General features: G+C 35.2%; 1 long non-coding RNA gene across 1 annotated transcript in view; it reads right to left on the reverse strand.

Annotated features, from left to right (window-relative positions):
* Positions 1–22,489, reverse strand: part of LOC132342214 (uncharacterized) — a 213,999-nt gene that overhangs the window by 18,780 nt on the left and 172,730 nt on the right. The window contains exons 4-6 of the long non-coding RNA XR_009490524.1: positions 11,081–11,136; positions 6,469–6,646; positions 1,519–1,691 (exon numbers count right to left, since the gene is read on the reverse strand). This is a non-coding gene — a long non-coding RNA (uncharacterized lncRNA). The remainder of the gene's footprint in view (positions 1–1,518; positions 1,692–6,468; positions 6,647–11,080; positions 11,137–22,489) is intronic.

The raw sequence follows: 22,489 nt of genomic DNA on the forward strand, positions 1-22,489 counted from the left end.
CTGACTCAATGGACATGAGTTTGAGTAAACTCCGGAAGTTGGTGATGGACAGGGAAGCCTGGGGTGCTGCAGTCCATGGGGTCACAAAAAGTCGGACATGACTGAGAAACTGAACCAAACTGAACTGAATGATTTCCAGTGCATGGGATTAGGAAATCTTAGAACTATTGGGCTACTAGCTCTACCTTTGTGATTTACCTTCACAGAGCAGACCACTGAAAGTTCATCTACCTTAACTTGAATTTCTTTCTTCTATTGTGATAAATGAGGTTCTGAGCACAAACAAGACTCAAAGTTCTGGAAAGTGTAGGATCCAAACACCATACACAGCCCTATGAAGAAACTGAGATGGATTTCAACCTGTATGAAATTTATTTTATGAACGCCTTACTCTGGCACTAAATATCTTCTTGCAAATAATGCCTTGCTCCAACCTCTGCATTCTTTATTCTCTCCAAAATTAAATAAATCCCTGAAAATTCTCCTTTAACTGGTATAGTACTTCATTCCTTTTGCTGTTTTCACAAGTTCCAATGGTGCCTTGTGTCGAGCGATTCACACTATATTTGCCAAGTATAATTTTCCATTAGGATGAGTAAGAAAGACTATTTACAGCTGTGTAGTGTATGGCTGTAACAGCACTGGAAAACAAAAGTCAGGTCACAGATCTCTTTCTCAAAGGCAAATACAGATCAGTTCCTACTTTTGATTCAGGCAGCAAGCCAAACCCAGAATAAGAGAAGCCATATGTATGTGTTTGAGAGAAAGTTGCCTAAATAAGTAGGGATTTTCCCCAAATAATGAAGTTAACTTTTTTTATGGCTCTTGGAAGATGATGGAAATGTAATGGTCAGACTACACATCTTAAAAATGTTTTCTCAAATACTCCAAGGTAATTTTTTAAAAAGAAGAAACAGCATGATAAAAGGGTCACAGCCTTCATCAAGACTGATGAATACAAAAAGGGCAGCTATGGTATTTAAAGGTTCACCAGTTTCTCTACACTCAAATGCAGATGAAACTTGTTCCCAGATATTTTTATCCACGTCCAAAAGAAGGAATATCTCTGACTAAATAGGAGCCTATAGAACTGCCCGCTCTCGTGCCCTTTTTTATTTTAATTTATGCTTAAAGATCATAAAAAAGAGTGAGTGATTCTAGGATTACTATCAGAAACCCTCTTTAAGATACATCAGGTCAGTTCAAGAAGACTGATCCCCAGTCTGGGAAGAGTCTAAGGGCTGTTAAACAGGTGGTTCTCAACAGGGAGCAATGTGGTCCCAAAGGAACGCTTGGCATGTCCAGTGACATTCTTGATGGTCACAGCTGGAGTGGGGGAAGTAATTGTGGCATCTAATAAATAGAGGCCAGGAATGCTGTAAAACATCCTACAACGCACAGGACAGTCCTTGACCAGAAAGAATTAGGGCCCAAACTCTTAAGTGCATAAAATAAGAAACACTGTTGTAGATCAGTATCTGCTGGATCAGCCCGATCTGTGAGGAAGCACAATCTTACCGATTTCTGACCTTGGAGATCCTCATTGTAAGCAGCCATTTGGAGCCATATTCCCCGTGGTGTGGATGCATTCAACTGGTGGGACTTCTGTCCTTATTTTTAAGCTGTGTGGTCCTCTTTGTAAGCAGTTATTTGGAAACCACTGCCTTGCTCCTTCCTTCTAGCAGACCTGGCTTTCAGAAAGGCACAAAGGGAAGATAGAACTATATTCACTGATGTTATTTGGCTTTTCCAGCCCACAAAGTATATTCTAAATGAAAAGAAATGACATTTGGAATTTCCTTTTACCTCATGGCCAAGTAGTATGTTTGACAATGACTATAAACAAAAATAAATTTCAAGAACTGTTTGGATACATAAATTCCACTTCATAGTATACAATTATATGTATGAGTTCCCAAATTGATATAGCTAATCAAGGAAATGATTTACATAGCATATAACAAAAAACAAAAATAGGTTTTTATTTTCTTCTATTTTAAAACATTAAATATAAATATATATATATATATATATATATATATATATATATATATATATATATATACACACACACCACTATGCAGATGAAACTTGTTCCCAGATATTTTTATCCATGTCCAAAAGAAGAAATATCTCTGACTAAATAGGAAAGAGCCTGTAGAACTGCCCATTCTCCATAATTGACTCTCTCCATAATTAAACAAATCCCAGAAAATACTCCTTTAATTGGTATAGTACTTCATTCCTTTTGCTGTTTTCAGTACTTCATTCTTTTGCTGTGTTTATATATACACATAAGTGTATATATATATACACTTTAAAAAAATATCAGTACAAATGGTAAATCTTTTTTTTTTTCCTTGAAAAGAAAAACATGTTCTGGAATAATGTACTGCATTAACTTTGGTCAGTCAGTTCAGTTGCTCAGCCGTGTCCAACTCTGCAACCCCATGAATCACAGCACACCAGGCCTCCCTGTCCATCACCATCTCCCGGAGTTCACTCAGACTCACGTCCATCAAGTCGGTGATGCCATCCAGCCATCTCATCCTCTGTCGTCCCCTTCTCCTCCTGCCCCCAATCCCTCCCAGCATCAGAGTCTTTTCCAGTGAGTCAACTCTTTGCATGAGGTGGCCAAAGAACTGGAGTTAACTTTGGTAAGTAATGGTGAAAATAGGGTTGGTGTATATTTTTTGTCTCTGTAACCATCTGTTGACTTATTGGAAAAGACTCTGATGCTGGGAGGGATTGTGGGCAGGAGGAGAAGGGGATGACAGAGGATGAGATGGCTGGATGGCATCACCAACGCGATGGACGTGAGTGAGTCTGAGTGAACTCCAGGAGTTGGTGATGGACAGGGAGGCCTGGCGTGCTGCGATTCATGGGGTCGCAAAGAGTCGGACACGTATGAGCGACTGAGCTGAACTGAACCATCTTCCTTAGCAAGATAGTAGGTTGGAGACTTTCTGTTGGCTTGCCAATTATTCACTTGAAATTTTATTGGTCCATGAAACTCCAGTTTCTGGAATGACTGTTCTAGTCCAGCCAACAACCAACAAATTCACAACCAAATAATCAGGGTCTTCGCTTAAGCAATTTTAATGGTGAGGAATGTCATATTTGGCCAGTCCAACTAGAAAGCTGTTCATTTGAGGTGAAATGTAACGTTTGTACTCATCTACTTGCAATTTCTTGGCTCCAGTTCTACCCTTCAGGCCACAGCAAACTAGGCAAATTCTACTTCTACAAGACAGCAAGGACGGTCATCGTGTCCATCCTGAACTTTGTCGTCTCTAAGCCAGGCACATGACGCAGCTCAGAGTTCCTCTCATCATTCTGGTCACTGTCTCTCTAAACAGCTTCCAGTTTCTAGAAAACTGAGCGACATAAGCTTTGACTGAAAGAAGTTGAATACTGCTATCGTTTTCCTGTTTCCGACATTTCACTCATACTGTTCCGCTCTAGGACAAATTAGATTTGTTGGCAGGCTTTAGTAGGATCGATACATGAAACTGTAATCAAATCAGGTCATAGATACTGAAATAAATTCTTCTTTTAACCCACATGCCCCCCTACTGGGTATATATCCAATTGCTGGGGTTTCTATTTGATTTAAAGTTAGAATCTTTTTGTAACTTATCTTCCCTAATTTTTATCTTGTTATTATCAGCATGTTGTTCCACTCTGATGAGATTCTTAAAAATATTTTTCTTATAAAATATTTCAAACATATGAAAAAATCAGAGAGACTAATGTAATGAAAACTCATGTGCCCAAATTCAGAAATAATAAATATTAACATTATAGCATATTTTCTTTCGGTTATTTTATTTTTTAGAAAACAAAACATTAAATATAGTTACAGACCAACTGATGGCCATGAAAGCACATCTCCTTCCCTCTCTCCTCTGCGAAACCGCTATCTTGAAGGTGCTCTATATCCTTCTCATCCCAGATTTACATACCTAAGTCTACATATACAGACAGCTATAGACATATGTATGTACACAAACTTTAAACATATGTTATCATACAATATAAATAATTCTCTAGGTTATGTATTGAAAATGTATTTTTTTATTGGAGTTGAAGTATAGTTGCTTTATACTGCTGCTTCAGTTTCTGCTATACAGCAAACTGAATCAGCCATATGTACACATATATCTCCTCTTTTTTGGATATCCTTCCCATTTATGTCTCTGCAGAGCACAAAATGGAGTCCTCTGTGCTGTACAGCAGGTTCTCATTAGTTATCTATTTTATATATAGTAGTGTATATATGTCCATCTCAGTCTCCCAGTTCATCGCACCCATCATCCTATTTATCTGCACTGACCAAAAAATGAGAGAAGACTCAAATTACTAAAATAAGAAATGAAAGAAGATAAATAACTACTGACCTTAAAGAATTAAATAAGGTTATAAGGTAATACAATTACCAATTTATGCCAGCAAATTATATATCTTGGATGAAATGGAAAAATTCCTAGAAAGACACAAACTACCCAAACTGATAAAAAGAAAAATAGTTTGAATACACTTACAACAAGAAATTGAATTAATAAAAAAAAATTCCCACAAAGAAAATACCACAAGAGATAACTTCAGTCGTTAATTCTACCAAATGTTGAAGGAAATGTAACGCTAAACTTTCTCAAACTCTTTCAAAAAATAGAAAAGGAACATGTTCCAACTCATTCTATGAGATCAATATTAGCCTAAACCCAAAATCAGATATTATAAGAAAAGAAAACTATAGATCAATATATTTTCTGACTTCAGGCATAAAAATCTTCCATAAATACTAACACACTAAATCCAGCAACAATAAAATATACACTGTGACCAATTGCAATTCATTCCAAGAATACAAAGTTGGCTCAATATATGAACATTAATACACCATACTAATAGAATAAAAGATTAAAAACATTATCATCGCAACAGATGCGAAAAGGTACTTGACAAAATCCAATATGCTTTATTATTAAAAACACTCAATAAACTAAGAATAGAAGAGAGCTTCCTCAACCAGGTAAAGGATATCTGTGAAAGATTCACAGCTAACTTCATTCTTAGAGATACTGAAAGCCTTTCTCCTAAAATTAGGAGCAAGACAAAAATGTCTGCTCTTGCTACACTTATTCAACATTGTGCTGGAGGCTATAGTAAGAGAAATGAGACAAGAAGAAAAAATAAAAGGCATCCAGATTGGCAGGAATACTTGAAATTCACTAACAAGACAAATAACCCAATAAAAATATGGGCAAAGAAACATTTCTCGAAAGAAGATAAAGAAAAAAACTATGAGTGAAAAGCAAGTTACACCACAATGAGATACTACTGTCCACCTACTAGGATGATTATAATAAAGAAAAAAAAAAAAAAAGACTAAACAGTAAGCACAGGTGAGATGTGAAAACTCATGTACTGCTGATGGGAATGAAAAACAAAATGCAGCTGCTTTCAAAAATAGTTTGGTAATTCTTTAAGAAGTTCAATATCATTACTTTATAACTCTGCGAGTCCACTCATAGGTATTTACCTAAGAAAGATAAAAGCATATAACTTTGTACAAACTGGTATCTAAATGTTTATAGTAGCCAAATGCTTCATTCAAGCAAAAAGTAGCAACAACCCAAATGTTCAGCTGATAAATAAATAGAATATGGTATATCCATACAATGGAATATTATTCAGCTCTAAAAGTAACGAAGTACTGATACACGCTACATGAAAGAAGCTGAAAGACACTATGCAATGTGAAAGAAGCCAGACATGCAAAGCAATATATTGTATGATTTCATTTATATGAAATGCTTAGAATGGGCAAATCCATGGAGGTAGAGAAAGCAGCTTTATGGTTGCCAGGGGCTAGGGGCACAGGGAAACGAGGTCACAGAGTTTCCTTTGGGAGTGATTAAAATGTTTTCGAATTAGACTGAAGTAGTAGCTTCACAGATATATGAGTATGTGCTAAGTCGCTTCAGACGTGTCCACCTCGGTGCAACACTATGGACTGTAGACCGCCAGGTTCCTCTGTCCATGAGATTCTCCAGGCAAGAATACTGGAGTGGGTTCCTGTGCCCTCCTCCAAGGGATCTTCCCAGCCCAGGGATCAAACACAGGTCTCTGCATTGGCAGGCAGATTCTTTACCACTACTACCACCTGGGAATCCTTCACAGATATATAGATATACTAAAAATCACCCAACTATATACTTTAAATTTTATGATGTGTGAATATATCTCATAAAAAAACAATATATTTTACCACATAAAAAGGAGTGAAAAAATCTGATTGCCTCAACAAAGACAACAAATTTCTGAAAAGCTTCCACATTAGAACAAAATCACAAACTAGGATGGAAGGAGATCACCTTAACTTGCTAAAGTTTATATTCACACCCCGCCCCCTCCACCCCACACACACACTCAAAACCCAACTATGATAAACAGTACACTTACTGGAAGTGAGTGAATTTGCTCAGTCGTGTCCAACTCTTTGCGACGCCATGGACCATACAGTCAATGGAATTCTCCAGGCCAGAATACTGGAGTGGGTAGCCCTTCCCTTCTCCAGGGGATCTTCCCAACTCAGGTTTCAAACCCAGGTCTCCCACATTGCAGGAGGATTCTTTACCAACTGAGCCACAAGAAAGTTAAAAGTTACTTCATTTTAAACAACGTGGATGTCCACCAACAACAGTGTCATTTAATATAGGGTCAGAACTCCTGGCCAATACTATAAAGTGTTTTAATAATAGCAGCAGCAAAAACAGTGATAATGAGGAGGAACCAGGGTGGAAGGAAAGATAGAAAAATGTTATTGTTTGCATATAACATCATCATCTACCTAGACAAACCAACTAAATTAAAAAACAATAAAAATAAGAGAGTACAACAGTGTCGCCAGAGACAAAATCAATATACAAAAACCAATGGCATTTTCTGTAACAGCAAAAACCAACTAAAAAAATATAAGAAAATGTATCTTTCCAATAGCAACAACAATTTAAGGTAACTGGGAATTACCTTTATCAAGATCACACAAAATTTCATGTTTTTAAATGTTAAGCTTCACTAAAGTATGTAATAATTACCTGGATAAATGGAGTATGTTCTGTGCTGTGGACAAGTCCACTTACCATTATAAAGATATCCCCAATTTAATCTATAAACTGCATTTAAAAAATCCATTTGGAATATTTAAAAGTCAAACATATTCTAAAACTTACATGAACAAATAGAAGTGAGGAAATAACTAAGTTGACCTACATAAAAAAAAAAAAAAAAGGTGAACACTTACCTTTCCAGTTATTATAATAACCAGTAAATAGACAAAGGGACAGCTGGATCAAAAGAGAAAGCTTGGAGACAGACCCATGAACCCACAGGAACATAATACATAATAAAGATGGCACCATACATTAACGTATAAAAAAGAGGGAATAGGTAATTTTTTAGATTGTTTGGGGAAAGTTGGTTCCCTATACAGAGAAAAATTCAAATTAGCTCATTTGTTAATACAATTTGCAAAGATGGACTCATGGTTTATAAAATATCTACATGTAAAAGTTAAATCACAAAATTAATTATAGATAATGTGAGAAAATACATTTGTGATAATGGAGTGGAAATGAACTTTTTAAACATAATCTTAAAAGTATGGAATATCAGAAAAAAACTTTTAACTGATTAAGTTGATTATAGCAAAATAATGGCTCTTGACTAGAGAACATGATGGCAAAATTGAAAATGTCTGAAATCAATCAGAGACTCCCTCAGATGAGAGGTCGGCAAACTTTTTCCATAAAGGGAAAAGCTAGTAAATATTTTAGGCTTTGTGAGTCATATAATCTCTGTTGGAACTAAACTCTAAACACTGTCATTGTAGCATAAAGTCAGCAATATACAATACAGAAATGAATGAGCGAGGCTGTGCTCAATACAACTTTATTTACCAACACTAAAATTTTTGATTTTATATAATTTTCATGTGTCACAAAATATTATTATTCCCTTCATTTTTGCCCTGTCATTTAAAAATGTAAACTTCATTCTTAGCATGTTGGCTGTATGAAAACAGGCAGCAAGTCATATTTGGGCCAGAGACCAAAATTTGCTGACCCCTAGTCTAGACTATAAAAGAAGCTTTACAAATGAAAGAGGTAAAAGAAGGATAGCAATACCAAATAGGCAAAAGGTAAAAGCAAACAAAATATAGAAAGTGAAATTTAAAAGGTCTCAACTTTTAAATATATGCTCAGAGCACATAATAATCAGAAACAAAATGAGATATCATTTTTATACCCTTCAGACTATCAAAAGTTATAAATCTGGCTAAGGCCAAATGGCTGGGATTAGAGAATGAGGATCTTCATACTTTGTTGATTAAGTGCAGACTGTGTAACTCTTCTGAGAAATCTGTTAAATTAAGTATATTGATATCCTTCCATCTGGGCACCCTTCTCTTGCCTCTATAACCTAAAAGAAGTCCATAAGGGGAAATATATAAGGAAATTTATGCCAACTTATTTCATGGAGTTGAATGTGACCTGGGTGCCCACTGTTGAGAGAATATGTGAAATAAACATGGTAGATACATACATAACGACTGTTGAGAACCAAGCCTACTTTAAAAGCCGCATATACAGCAAAACTGTCATAGAAGCATATGAAAAAGTGAGAAACAAGTGATGTAATTTACATTACCACTTATAAAAATTTTTTAAATAACAATGTACATAAAACAATTCATGTTTCACAAACATATATACAATCCAAAGGACGTCTGCAAAACTAGACAGAATTGAGTTTGGGATGAAAGAGGGGGATAGGTCGAATAGAAGATGAGGATTAAAATGAATAAATGTATAAATCAGAAAAAGAGCATAAGGCCTTACAGAACCATCAGTGATCCTGCACTGTGTATTGAGGTGTGTGATTCACTCAATACTTTGCCTCCGAGGTTCAGATAGACATACACAAACAAATAAAAAGCACAAATTACTGAAAATATTATAGTGAGAGATCTTAACAATTTTCTGCCTTTAACAGAGCAAGTATACAAACAAGAAGAGAAAAAAGTATAAGGTTTTTGCTCAGATAAATAAAAGTAAATAAAAAGATAAAACTAACTTTCCACCCTACAAAGGAAAGAAAGACTTTCATATTTTGTCAAGGGACATTTGCTAAAATTGATCATCTCTTCAACCTTAAATAAAACCTTAAAATCTATAATTCTCCATAATGTGAAAAAGGTAAACAGTAAAACACAACAAAATAAAGCATATCCCAACCATGGGAACTAAAAATTAATGTTCTGACCAGAAAAACAGAGAAAATCTGAAACAGCCGAAAACAATTTATAAAATAATAAAAATACTACATATCAAATGGCATAGATTGACCAAGGTATAGTAAAAGTAAAATTTCATTAACTACTAAAAAGAAATAAAACAAGAGACTTACACATAACTGCCTATAAAAGAATAAATTTGTCATGAAGTATTGAGAGAGTTTTCCAGACAAGCAAAAGCTAAAGCACTGGACCAGCCTTACAAGAAATGTTAAGGGGAATTTTTTAAGCAGAAATGAAAAGTGCTTACTAAAGCAAAATACACGAAAGTATAAATCTCACTGATAATGGTAAATATATAGTAAAATTCAGAATAATTTAGAATAATCTCATGTTGTAAAGTAGTACATTAATCACTTATATTGCTAGTATGAAGGTTAACAGACAAAAGTAGTATATACAACTATAGTGATTAGTTAATGATACACAATATAAAAATACATAAATTAAGACATTAAAAACAAAATGTGTGTGGGGGTAAATATATAGAGCTTTGGGATGCATTCCAACTTAAGTTGCTATTAACTTAAAATAGGCTGTTATAAATTGTTTTATGTGAGCCTCATGATAACCATAAGGCAAAGCTCTATAGTATATACACAAAAAAAGCATGCTAAGCACACCACTATAAAGCAGCACCATATAAAGGAATAGAGCTAGAGAAGAAAGAGAAGCTACAAAACAGTCAGAAATCTCAATGAACAAATGGCAATAAGTACATACATATCAATAATTGCTAATTGTAAAGGAACTAAAATTTCAAATCAAAGGACATAGAGTAGCTAAATGGATAAAAATCAGGAACCAACTATATGATGCCTACAGAAGATCTTAGATATAGGGACACACACAGACTAAAAATAAAGGTCTGGGCCGAGGTATTCCATGCAAATAGAAACCAATAGAAATCTGGGGCAGCATACTTGTATTAGAAACAATAGATTTTAAGATAAAGACTTTAATAAGATACAAAGAAAGTCATTACATGATGATAAAGGGCTCAGTTCAAGAAGGTGATATAACATTTATAAATTATGCTGACTCTTCACGGCCTTATGGCCTATAGCCTGCCAGGCTCTTCTGTCCGTGGGATTCTCCAGGCAAGATTATTGGAGTGGTTGCCATGTGCTCCTCCAGGGTATATTTCTGACCCCAGGATTGAACCTGCATCTCTTATGTTTTCTGCATTGGCAGATAGGTTCTTTACCACAAGTGCCACCTGGGAAGCCCACCCAATATAGGAGCATCTAAATATATAAAGCACATATAAACAGATTTAAAGGGAAAATAGTACAATAATAGTAAGAGACTTTAATACCACACTTTAGCTAATGAGTAGATGATCCAGTCAGAAAATCAATGAGGAAACACTGGCTTTAAACAACATGTTAGATCAGAAGAACTTAATAGACATATTCAGAACCTTTCATACAAAAGCAAGAGAATATACATTCTTCTCAAGGGCACATGGAGCTTTCTCCAGGAGAGATCATAAATTAGGCCACAACAGAAGTCTTAATAAATTTAAGAAAACTGAAATCCTAGTTAAGCATCCTTTTGGCCACATTAGTATGAAACAAAAATTCAATCACAAGAAAATAAGTGGAATATTTATAAATACATGGAGATTAAACGTGCTACTAAATAAAAGGTCAAAGAAGAAATCAAAAGAGAAATTTAAAAAACCTTGGAACAAATGAAAATATAAATGCAACATACCAGAACTTATGAGATGCATCAAAGCCGTTCTAAGATGAAAATTCCTGGGATAATGCCTAGATCAAGGAACAAGAAAAATCTCAAATAAACAACTTAAATTTATACTTCAAGGAACTAGAAAAACAAAAATTAAAACACAAAGGTAGTATAGGCACAGCGCATCTTATTTAGCTTCACTTTATTGAACTTCATGGGTATTGTGATTCTTATTAAAGATTTGTGGCAATCTTGCACTAAGCAGGTATATCTGGTGCCATTTTCCTAAAAGTATTTGTTCACTTTGTGTCTCTGTCACATTTTAGTAATTCTCGCAATATTTTAAACCCCTACTAGCAAAAGATTATAGCCTGCTGAAGGCTCAGATGACGTTAAACATTTTTAACAATAGAGTATTTTTATTTAAGATGTATACTTTGTTTTTTTTAAACATAATGCTATTGAACACTTAATAGACTAAGATATAGTGCAAACATAACTGCCATATGCCCTGGGAAACCCCAAAATTCATGTGATTCACTTTATTGTGATATTCTCTTTATCACAGTGGTCTAAAACCAAATTCACAAAATCTCCTGAGATATGCTTGTAGAAGAAAAGAAAAAACAGAGATCAGAAAGGAAATATATAAAATAGAGACTAAAGTAAAAAAAGAATCAATGCTATAAAGAGCTGAATTTTGACAAGATAAATAACATTGACAAAACTTCAGCTAATCTCAAGGGTGGGGAGAAATGAGAGAGAGAGAAAGGACTCAAACAAAATAAGAATTGAAAGAGAAGACATTGCAAGTGATACAAAGAAACCAAGGATCATAAGAGACTACTGTGAACAATTATATACCAACAAATTGGATGAGCTAGAAGAAATTGGAAAATTCCTAGAAACACACAATCCACTATGACTGAAGCATGTACAAATTTAATACCTGCTAAGGAAATCGAATCATAAAAGCACCCAACAAACAAAAGTCCAGAAGTGGATGACTTTACTGGTAAATTCTACCAAACACTTAAGGAAGAATTATTACCAACCTTTCTCAACAGAAGAGGAGGGAACACTCTTGAATTCAGTTTACAAAACCAACATTACTCTGATACCAAAACCAGTTAAAGATGCCACAAGAAAATTATAGACAAATATCCCTGATGAACGTAGTCTCATCAGAACATAAACTCCTCAAAAAAATAAAACAAACTGAATTCAATAATATGTTAAAAGCATCCTACACCATGATCAAATGGGATTTATTCAAGGGATTCAAGGATGGTTCAACATCAGCAAATCAGTTATGATACACCACATTAACAGATTGAATAAAGAATCATATGATTGTCCAACAGATGCATAAAAAGCATCTGACAAAATTCAGCATCCATTTATAATAACAGCTCTCAACAAGGTGGGTACAGAGATAATGCACTTCAACATATTAAAGCCATATATAATAAACCCACAGTTAACATCATACACAATGGTGAAAAGCTAAAAGTTTTATCTCTAAGATTAGGAACAAGACAAGGATGCCTACTCTTGCCACTTATTCAACATACTATTGGAAGTCCTAGACAGTGCAATTAGGCTAAATAAATATGCAAAATAAAAGATATCCAAATTCAAAAAAAGTAAAATTGTCACTATTTGCCAATGATATAATATATTTAAAAATTATTAAAATATATTAAAAAATCTGAAACTACCAAAAATTTATATTATAATAAAAGAATTCAGTAACCTTGCTGTATACAACATCAGTATACAAAACTCTGTTGCACTTCTTCACACTAGTAACAAACTATTAAAAAGAGAATTTAAGAAAACAATCCTATTTACAATTGCATCAAAAAAAAAAAAGAAAGAAATGTAACCAAGATGGTGAAAGACTTGTACACAGAAAACTTTAAGACCTTGATGAAAGAAACTGAAGAAAAAAAAAATGAAAAGATATTTTATGTTCATGGATTAGAAGAATTAATATTGTTAAAGCATTCATACTGCCCAAACTAACCTACAATTTATGTAATTCTCATCAAAACTTCAATGACATTTTTCAAAAAAGTAGAACAAAACAACCTAAAAGTTGTATGGAACCACAAAACACCCTAATTAGCAAACACAATCTTGAAAAGAAGAATAAAGTTGGGGTCATCCACTTCCTGATTTCAAACTATATTACAAAGCTATAGTAATCAAAACAGTATGGTACTGCTTTAAAATAGAGACAGTGATCAATAGAACAGGATAGAGAGCCCAGGAAATAAATCCATAAATTAGTCAATTAGTTTATGACAACATAGCTTCGAATATAAAATGTTAAATGGACAGTCTCAATAAATGGTGCTGAGAACCAGTCACATTACCTTATACCACAAATAAAAGCTAGCTAAAAATGAATTAAACTCTTGAACAATGACCTGAAATCATAAAATTAGAAGAACACTAAGGTGATAAACTATCTGACTGGCTTTCAGTTCAGTTCAGTTCAGTCGCTCAGTCGTGTCCGACTCTTTGCGACCCCATGAATCACAGCACGCCAGTCCTGTCCATCACAAACTACCGGAGTTCACTCAAACCCAAGTCCATCGAGTCAGTGATACCATCCAGCCATCTCATCCTTTGTCGTCCCCTTCTCCTCCTGCCCTCAATCCCTCTCAGCATCAGAGTCTTTTCCAATGAGTCAACTCTTCGCATGAGGTGGCCAAAGTACTGGAGTTTCAGCTTCAGCATCATTCCCTCCGAAGAAACCCCAGAATGGACTGGTTGGATCTCCTTGCAGTCCAAGGGACTCTCAAGAGTCTTCTCCAGCACCACAGTTCAAAAGCATCAATTCTTCGGTGCTCAGCCTTCTTCATAGTCCAACTCTCACATCCATACATGACCACAGGAAAAACCATAGCCTTGACTAGACGGACCTTTGTTGGCAAAGTAATGTCTCTGCTTTTCAATATGCTATCTAGGTTGGTCATAACTTTCCTTCCAAGGAGGAAGCGTCTTTTAATTTCATGGCTGCAGTCACCATCTGGTGTGATTTTTGGAGCCCAAAAAAATAAAGTCTGAAACTGTTTCCACTGTTTCCCCATCTATTTCCCATGAAGCGATGGGACAGGATGCCATGATCTTCATTTTCTGAATGTTGAGCTTTAAGCCAACTTTTTCACTCTCCACTTTCACTTTCATCAAGAGGCTTCTGAGTTCCTCTTCACTTTCTGCCATAAGGGTGGTGTCATCTGCATATCTGAGGTGATTGATATTTCTCCCGGCAATCTTGATTCCAGCTTGTGTTTCATCCAGCACAGCGTTTCTCATGATGTACTCTGCATATAAGTTAAATAAGCAGGGTGACAATACACAGCCTTGACGTACTCCTTTTCCCATTTGGAAGCAGTCTGTTGTTCCATGTCCAGTTCTAACTGTTGCTTCCTGACCTGCATACAGATTTCTCAAGAGGCAGATCAGGTGGTCTGGTATTCCCATCTCTTTCAGAAATTCCCACAGTTCATTGTGATCCACACAGTCAAAGGCTTTGGCATAGTCAATAAAGCAGAAATAGATATTTTTCTGGAACTCTCTTGCTTTTTCCATGATCCAGCGGATGTTGGCAATTTGATCTCTGGTTCCTCTGCCTTTTCTAAAACCAGCTTGAACATCAGGAAGTTCACGGTTCACGTATTGCTGAAGCCTGGCTTGGAGAATTTTGAGCATTACTTTACTAGCATGTGAGATGAGTGCAATTGTGCGGTAGTTTGAGCATTCTTTGGCATTGCCTTTCTTTGGGATTGGAATGAAAACTGACCTTTTCCAGTCTTGTGGCCACTGCTGAGTTTTCCAAATTTGCTGGCATATTGAGTGCAGCACTTTCACAGCATCATCTTTCAGAATTTGAAATAGCTCAACTTTTTCTATTTGACAACAAAAGTAAAGGCAAGAAAAATGAACAACATGTGGGACTATATCAAATTAAAAAGCTCTACACAACAAAAGAAACCACCCACAAAGTGAAAGGGCAACATATTGAAAGGGATAAAAATATTTGCAAATCATATATTTGATAGTGGGTTAATATCCAAAATGTGTTTTAAAAAACTCATTCAATAGTAGAACAAACAAAACCACAGAAAATATTGATGTAAAAATGGATAGAGGATATGATTAAGACATTTTTCCAAAGAAAGTGTACTTATGGTCAACAGATACATGAAAAGGTATTCAACATTGCTAATGCTTTTGAACTGTGGTGTTGGAGAAGAGTCTTGAGTTCCTTGGACTGCAAGGAGATCCAACCAGTCCATTCTGAAGGAGATCGGCCCTGGGATTTCTTTGGAAGGAATGATGCTAAAGCTGAAACTCCAGTACTTTGGCCACCTCATGCGAAGAGTTGACTCATTGGAAAAGACTCTGATGCTGGGAGGGATTGGGGGCCGGAGGAGAAGGGGATGACAGAGGATGAGATGGCTGGATGGCATCACTGACTCGATGGACGTGAGTCTCAGTGAACTCCAGGAGTTGGTGATGGTCAGGGAGGCCTGGCATGCTGCAATTCATGGGGTCTCAAAGAGTCGGACATGACTGAGTGACTGATCTGATCTGATTTGAATCATCAGAAAAATGCAAATCAAAACCACAATGAGACTGCATCTTATACCTGTTAGAACTGATATTATTGAAAAGATAAGAAATAACAAGTGTTGCCAAGGATTCAGAGAAAGGGGAATGATTGTGTCCTGTTTCTGGGAATGTAAATTGGTGTAGTTACTATGGAAAACAGTGGATAATTTTTTTAAAAAATTAAAAATAGAACTACCATATGATATAGCTATTCCACTTCTGGGTATTTATCTGAAGGGAACAGAATTACTTACTAGAAAAAGTATCTATTCCTCCATGTTCACTGCAGCATTATTTACAATAGCCAAGACATGAATTACCCTAAGTGGCTGCAGACAGATGGATGGATAAAGAAATTTTATATGTATGTATAAGCAAGGGAATATTATTCAGCCATAAAAAGAAGGAAATTTTGCCATTTGTGACAACATGGATGGACTTTGAGGGACTTATGTTAAGTGAAATAAGAGGAAAAAAATACAAATACCATATGATCTCACTTCTATGTGGAATCTAAAACAAGCAAATAAAACTGGAGTTCACAGGTACAGAGGAAACGGTGGTGCCAGAGGTTGGGAGGATGGACAAAATGAGTAAAGATGGTCAAAGGGTACGCAGTTACAGTTATAGAATACATGTCATGAGTATGTAATGTACAGTATGACTATAGTTAATGTATATTTGAAAGTTGCTAAGAGAATAGATGATGATGCATGTTATCTACACTGTGTTATCATTTTGCAATATATACAAATATCAAATCATTTTCTGTATATCTGAAATTAATACATTGTTATATGTCAATTCTATCTCAATGAAAAAAGGTTTTTAATAATAAAATGCAAAGAATTTAGGAAGAAAAAAGTATAAGGATAAAAGCATTAAAAAAATAAAAACATATCTATTAAGTAACATAAATAGCAATATATAAGGATATATATATAAGTATAAGGATAAAAACATAAAGGGCTTCCCTAGCAGCTCAGCTGGTAAAGAATCTCCTGCAGTGTAGGAGACCTGGGTTAGGAACATCCCTTGGAGAAGTGATAAGCTACCCACTCCAGTATTCTGACCTGGAGAATTCCATGGACTGTACAGGCCATGGAGTGGCAGAGAGTCAAATGTGACTGAGCGACTTTCACACTTCAAAAACAAAATAAAATTTAAAAAAACATAAATCTATTAGGCAACAGAAGTAGTAATATATATTTGTACAGTTTTAGATATGAAGAAATATATCTAGAAACAAATTTCTATTTAATTAAGGATTAAATTATTTGATTATAATAATTTCTATAAAATAGAATTATTTGATTACAATAGTTTCTATGACTAAAATTAGAAATTATAGTAAAGGATAGAAAAGCTGATTTGCTAATATAAATTACTAAAATTGACCCACATGTGAAGCCAAAAGAACTTATTGATAAAAAGAAAACTACTTCATAATCATTTCATGAGTTGGTGAAAAAGACAGTCAATAAAATTTTCACACTTGTGCTTAATGCAACAGTTAATAGAAATTTCCATTCAAAAAGAAATTAGTAAGGATTCCTAGTCTGATCTTTATTTCTTTTTTTCTGTAAGTTCTAATCAATTACAATAAGAAACAAGTCAGAAAACATAGCTGTACTGATTTGCTTCTTATTGTAATTGATTAGAACAGTATGGAGATTCCTCAAAAAATTAAGAATGGAACTATTATATGATTCAGCTGTTCCACTTCTGGGTATTTATCTGAAGAATACCAAAAAACTAATTCAAATAGATACATACACCTTTATGTGAATTGCAGCATTACTTACAACAGCCAAGATATGAAAGCAATGCACTGAATGGATAAGATATTGTACACACAAACACACAGCAATACGACTCAGGTACGAAAAATAAAATTTTGCCATTTGTGACATGTGTGGACCTTGGTCATATTATGCTAAGTGAAACAAGTTAGATGAAGGCAGACGAATACCATATAATTTCACTCATATGTGGAACATAAAAATAAAACAAGGCTGAAACAAATACTTAGGTACAGAGAATAAAGTAGTGGTTATCACAGTGCAAGGAATGTGGGAAGAGAGTGAAATGGGTAAAAGGAGTCAATTGCACGTTAATGAATGAAAACTAAACTTTTATCAGGTAGCACACTTCAGTGTATACAGAAGTAGAAATATAATGTTCTACACATGAAACATACATGTTATAAGCCAATGTTACCACAATAAAGAAATCAATTGGCTATTTAAAAATCGATATGTAGTGCCCATTTCAGTAGCACATATACTAAAAAAAAAAAAAAAGATGCAAGAAAATATAAAAATAAGAAAAGTCATTTTTAAAGTCTTTTTTTTTTGCAGGTGTGCTTAAAGTCTTTATTGAATTTGTTACAATATTGATATTGTTTCTATTATGTTTTGGTGTTTCAGCCATGAGACTTGTGGGATCTTTGCTCCCTACGTGCAACCCACCCGCACTTCTCTGTCCACAGGAATTGTCCAGGCAAGAATACTGGAGGGGGTGGCCATTTCCTCCACCAGGGGATCTTCCTGACCCAGGGATCAAACTTGTGTCTCCTGCATCAACAGGCAGATTCTTTACTTACTTGCGCCAACCAGGAAGCCCCTTACCCCCCACATCAGGGATCAAACTGGTACCCTCAGCCATCAGGAGTTACAATACAAAACCCCAAAATCAATCAACAGATGACTCACTGCACAATCAAAGAGATATAGATCATTCTATTTGAATGGAGATGGAAAAACTGACTTGGAGAAAATAAATTAGATCATGGTGGTGGTTTAATCACTAAGTCGTTACTCACCCCCAAATAAATCTCATATTAAAGGCCAAGTATTAAAAGAAAGTGAACTAGGATAAAACACAAAAGAACAGTTTTGCAGTGGTTTTGCTACCTAGGAAGAGCCAGGATAAGTAGAATAAAGAAAAAACTGTCCTCAGGCCTCTGGAGAAATTTCCAAAAACTGAGCTTGGTTTAAATAGGGAGAACTTTCCCACTCATTGCCCCATAAATGTGGACTTCTTACCACCTGTATGTATCAGTTTCCATGTGCATATCTCATGTCTTCTTCCAAAATCTCATTTAACAAATCTTTCCAGAATACATGGGCCCAAGATATCTACTATGGTGTTGAAAACAATCTCTAGCTAGCCATTTGGGATTAAGCAAAGGTTCTCAAAATGGGACATCAAGGAGAAAACATACCTAATTTAATTAGAAGTTTATTGTTTATGAAGTTTTCATAAACAATCTTGCATTTGAAATATAGGACCTTAAATAAAAGGTAAATTTTGAATATGGCTTCCCAGGTGGCTTAGTGGTAAAGAATCTGCCTGTCAAGCAGGAGATGAGAGTTCAATCCCTGGATCAGGAAGATCCCGTGGGGAATGAAATGGCAACCAGTATTTTCCAGTATTTTTGCCTGGAGAATCCCATGGACAGAGGAGCCTGGTGGGCTACAGTCCATGGATTTGCAAAAAAGTCAGACACAACTTAGTGACTAAACAACAATAAATTTTGAATATACTGATGTGTGAGAAGGACAGCCCATGATAAATAATAAAAAATCAAATAATCAGGAAAGTCTGGGCACACAGGAGAGGACATGAAGAAATACAATGGGCAATAAGATTAGTGAGTAAATATTAGTTTGTTAGGGCTGCCATAGCAAAGTACTACTTACTGAGTGACTTATAAATTTATTCTCAATGTTTTGGAGGCTAGAAATAGGGGATCAACGTATCAGCAGGGCCATGCTCCCTCTCCAGGCACTAAAGAAAAATCTGTTCCAGGACTTTCTCCTAGCCTCTGGAGATTTGATTACCTCTGTAAAGAGCCTATCTCCAAATAAGGTCACATTCGAAGATACTGGGAGTTGAGACTCCAATGAGTCTTTTTTTTTAAGCAGTAACAGGAGAGACACCATCAACCCATGACAATAAGCAACAGATCAGGAAAGACTATATTTAGTGTAATGAAGGAGACCCAGTTTCAATCCCTGGGTCGGGAAGATCCCCTGGAGAAGGGAAGGGCAACCCACTCCAGTATTCTAGCCTGGAGAATCCCATGGACAGAGGAGCCTGGTGAACCACAGTACATGGGTTGAAAAGAGTCAGATACGACTGAGCGACTTACACTAAGTAACTGATGGAATAAAGTACTGCCTAACAATACCTTAGGTAATAACGTAAGTGAAATGATTTTAGTTCAAGGAAGAAGTGAAAATGAGAGGATGATAAATGAATGTAGTTATCAAAAGCAAAAAAAAAATGTGTGGTTAACAAGGTCAGAATAAGCTATTAAACTCACCTATGCTTTGTTATTTCTTCTGGAAATTAGGAATTTGTAATTCAGGTCATAGAAGAACTACACCAAAACATAGATTTTAGCAAAAAATACTGGAGCTACCAAGAAAAGTTGAACCAACAGCCTACAAAAATGGACCATAACAAAGAAATCTGCTGGAGGATATATAATCCCAGGAATTTTGCATGCTCTAACAATGAACAGCAGATGGTACTAAGTCCAAAGAACATTGGTAAATAAAATAGCCAATGGTTTCAATCAGTTGAAAAACTGGAATGTTAACTCCAAATCCTATGTAAACCAGTTTCCAGAGAGACTTTTTTTTTCTTTTTAAGTGAAAACACATTTGCATTTTGATGGCACATTTCTTTCAAGGCTTTCAAAGCATTTCTATGGCAAGTTTTTCTGCTTTATGAGTAATCCAGGGCAAGTCACTTTTAAGTTGATATTGTGCTGTTGTTTTCATTTTAAATGTAGAATGCATATTTCAGGTTCCTCGCAGTTTTTGGAGTTGGGGGAGTAGTAACTATCATTTATAACAATGTGTATGCACATGAATAAAATATGAGTATATTTTAAACTATTAAACATGAACAATCTAGGAAATAACAGACTTATAAGCATATCACCATAAAAAAATCCAGTTCTGTACTAGTTAAAGCTTTTTGCAGAATGCTAAGGGTAGGTACAAAGCTAATGAATTAGAGTTTATTACACAAAATTAAGGCTTCTTTGGTAGCTCAGAGGTTAAAGCGTCTGTCTGCAATGCAGGAGACCTGGGTTCGATCCCTGGGTTGGGAAGATTCCCCTGGAGAAGGAAATGGCAACCCACTCCAGTATTCTTGCCTGGAGAATCCCATGGACAGAGGAGCCTGGTGTGCTACAGTCCACGGGGTCGCAAAGAGTCGGACACGACTGAGCGACTTCATTTGACTTCACTTCATGCAAAATTAATATAATTCATAGAAAAACACTTATTTTAATACCACAGTAAAATCATCTCTAACATAGGCTATGTTTTAAAATAACTACAAAGGAGAATACTGCATGTTGTAGAAATTATGTTTAATAGCCCATTAAATCACCATAAACTACACTCTGTGAGTACACTATGCACTCTCTCTCTCCAATACAGAATTTAATTGGTTCTGGTTTTCTGGTCAGCACCAAATAAATATACTAATACATGTAGTTGAATTTGGATAAATATAATGTGAATATGACAGCTCCACTTTCATGATTAGAATTTACTGATTTTACTCAAATCAATAAAGTATCTTTAGACTCCAAAGCAAAAGCAAAAATAAACAAGTGGGACTACATCAACTAAAAAGCTTCTGCACAGCAAATTGGAACCATCAATAAAATGGAAAGATAGCCTATAAAAATGGAGCAAATATTTGCAAGCCATATATCTGATAAGGGTTTAATATTCAAAATATATAAAGAACTCATACAATTCAATAGCAAAAACAATACAATTTAAAAATAGGCAGAACTGAGTAGATATATAAGAAGACAAAGATGACTAACAGGTATATGAAAAGGTTTTCAATGTCACTAATTATCAGAGACATGGCAATCAAAAGCACAATAAACTATCACCTCATGATTGTTAGAATAGCTATTATCAAAATGATATGAAATAATAAGTGTTGACAGGATATAGAGAAAATAGAACCCTTCTTCACTGTTGGTGGGAATGCAAATTGGTGCAGTCATTATGGAAAACAATACAGAAATTCCTTAAAAAATTAAGACTAGAACTACCCTTGATCCAGCAATTATATTTCTGTGTATTTATCTCAAAGAAATGAAAACACTAACTCGAAAAGGTATCTATACTCCCATCACAGCATTATTTATAATAGCCAAGACATGGAAGCAACCCAAGTATCCATCAATGGACAGATGGATAAAGAAGTTGTATGTGTGTGTGTGTGTGTGTGCAGATGCACGCGCGTGCACACACACACACACACACACAGGATATTACTCAGGAATAAAAAAGAAGGAAATCGCCATCTGTGACACCATAGATGGACCTTCAGGGCTTTATGCTAAGTGAAGTAGGACAGAAAAAGACAAACACTGCTGAGAGATCCAAGATCGTTTCTTTCCTGCCCCCTGCCATCTCTTTGTGAAGATTCTATGTCTAAATTATCACATTCTCAAATTTGCCCAGCTACTTCAATGGGACGTAGGTCACAGAAAATACGTACAAAAAAAGCTAAAATATAGCATATGGTGAATGGAGATAAAAATTCAACTTCAGTGCATTAAGTTGAAGTGAGCCATTTGCTCCACATATATCTCATAAAACTGTTAAGTCAATTTTTAAATCACCTTAGTGTCCCCTCTAAAGGGGTTTCATATTAATTATCATGTTATCTTAAATATTCTCTTGGTTTAATAAAATATAGTAAAAGTACTGAAAATCAGAACAAATCTTAACCAATGTTCTCAGTAACATTACATAC

Source organism: Bos taurus, chromosome 14 (genome assembly GCF_002263795.3).
Source record: "Bos taurus isolate L1 Dominette 01449 registration number 42190680 breed Hereford chromosome 14, ARS-UCD2.0, whole genome shotgun sequence".
Classification (NCBI taxonomy): Eukaryota; Metazoa; Chordata; class Mammalia; order Artiodactyla; family Bovidae; genus Bos; species Bos taurus.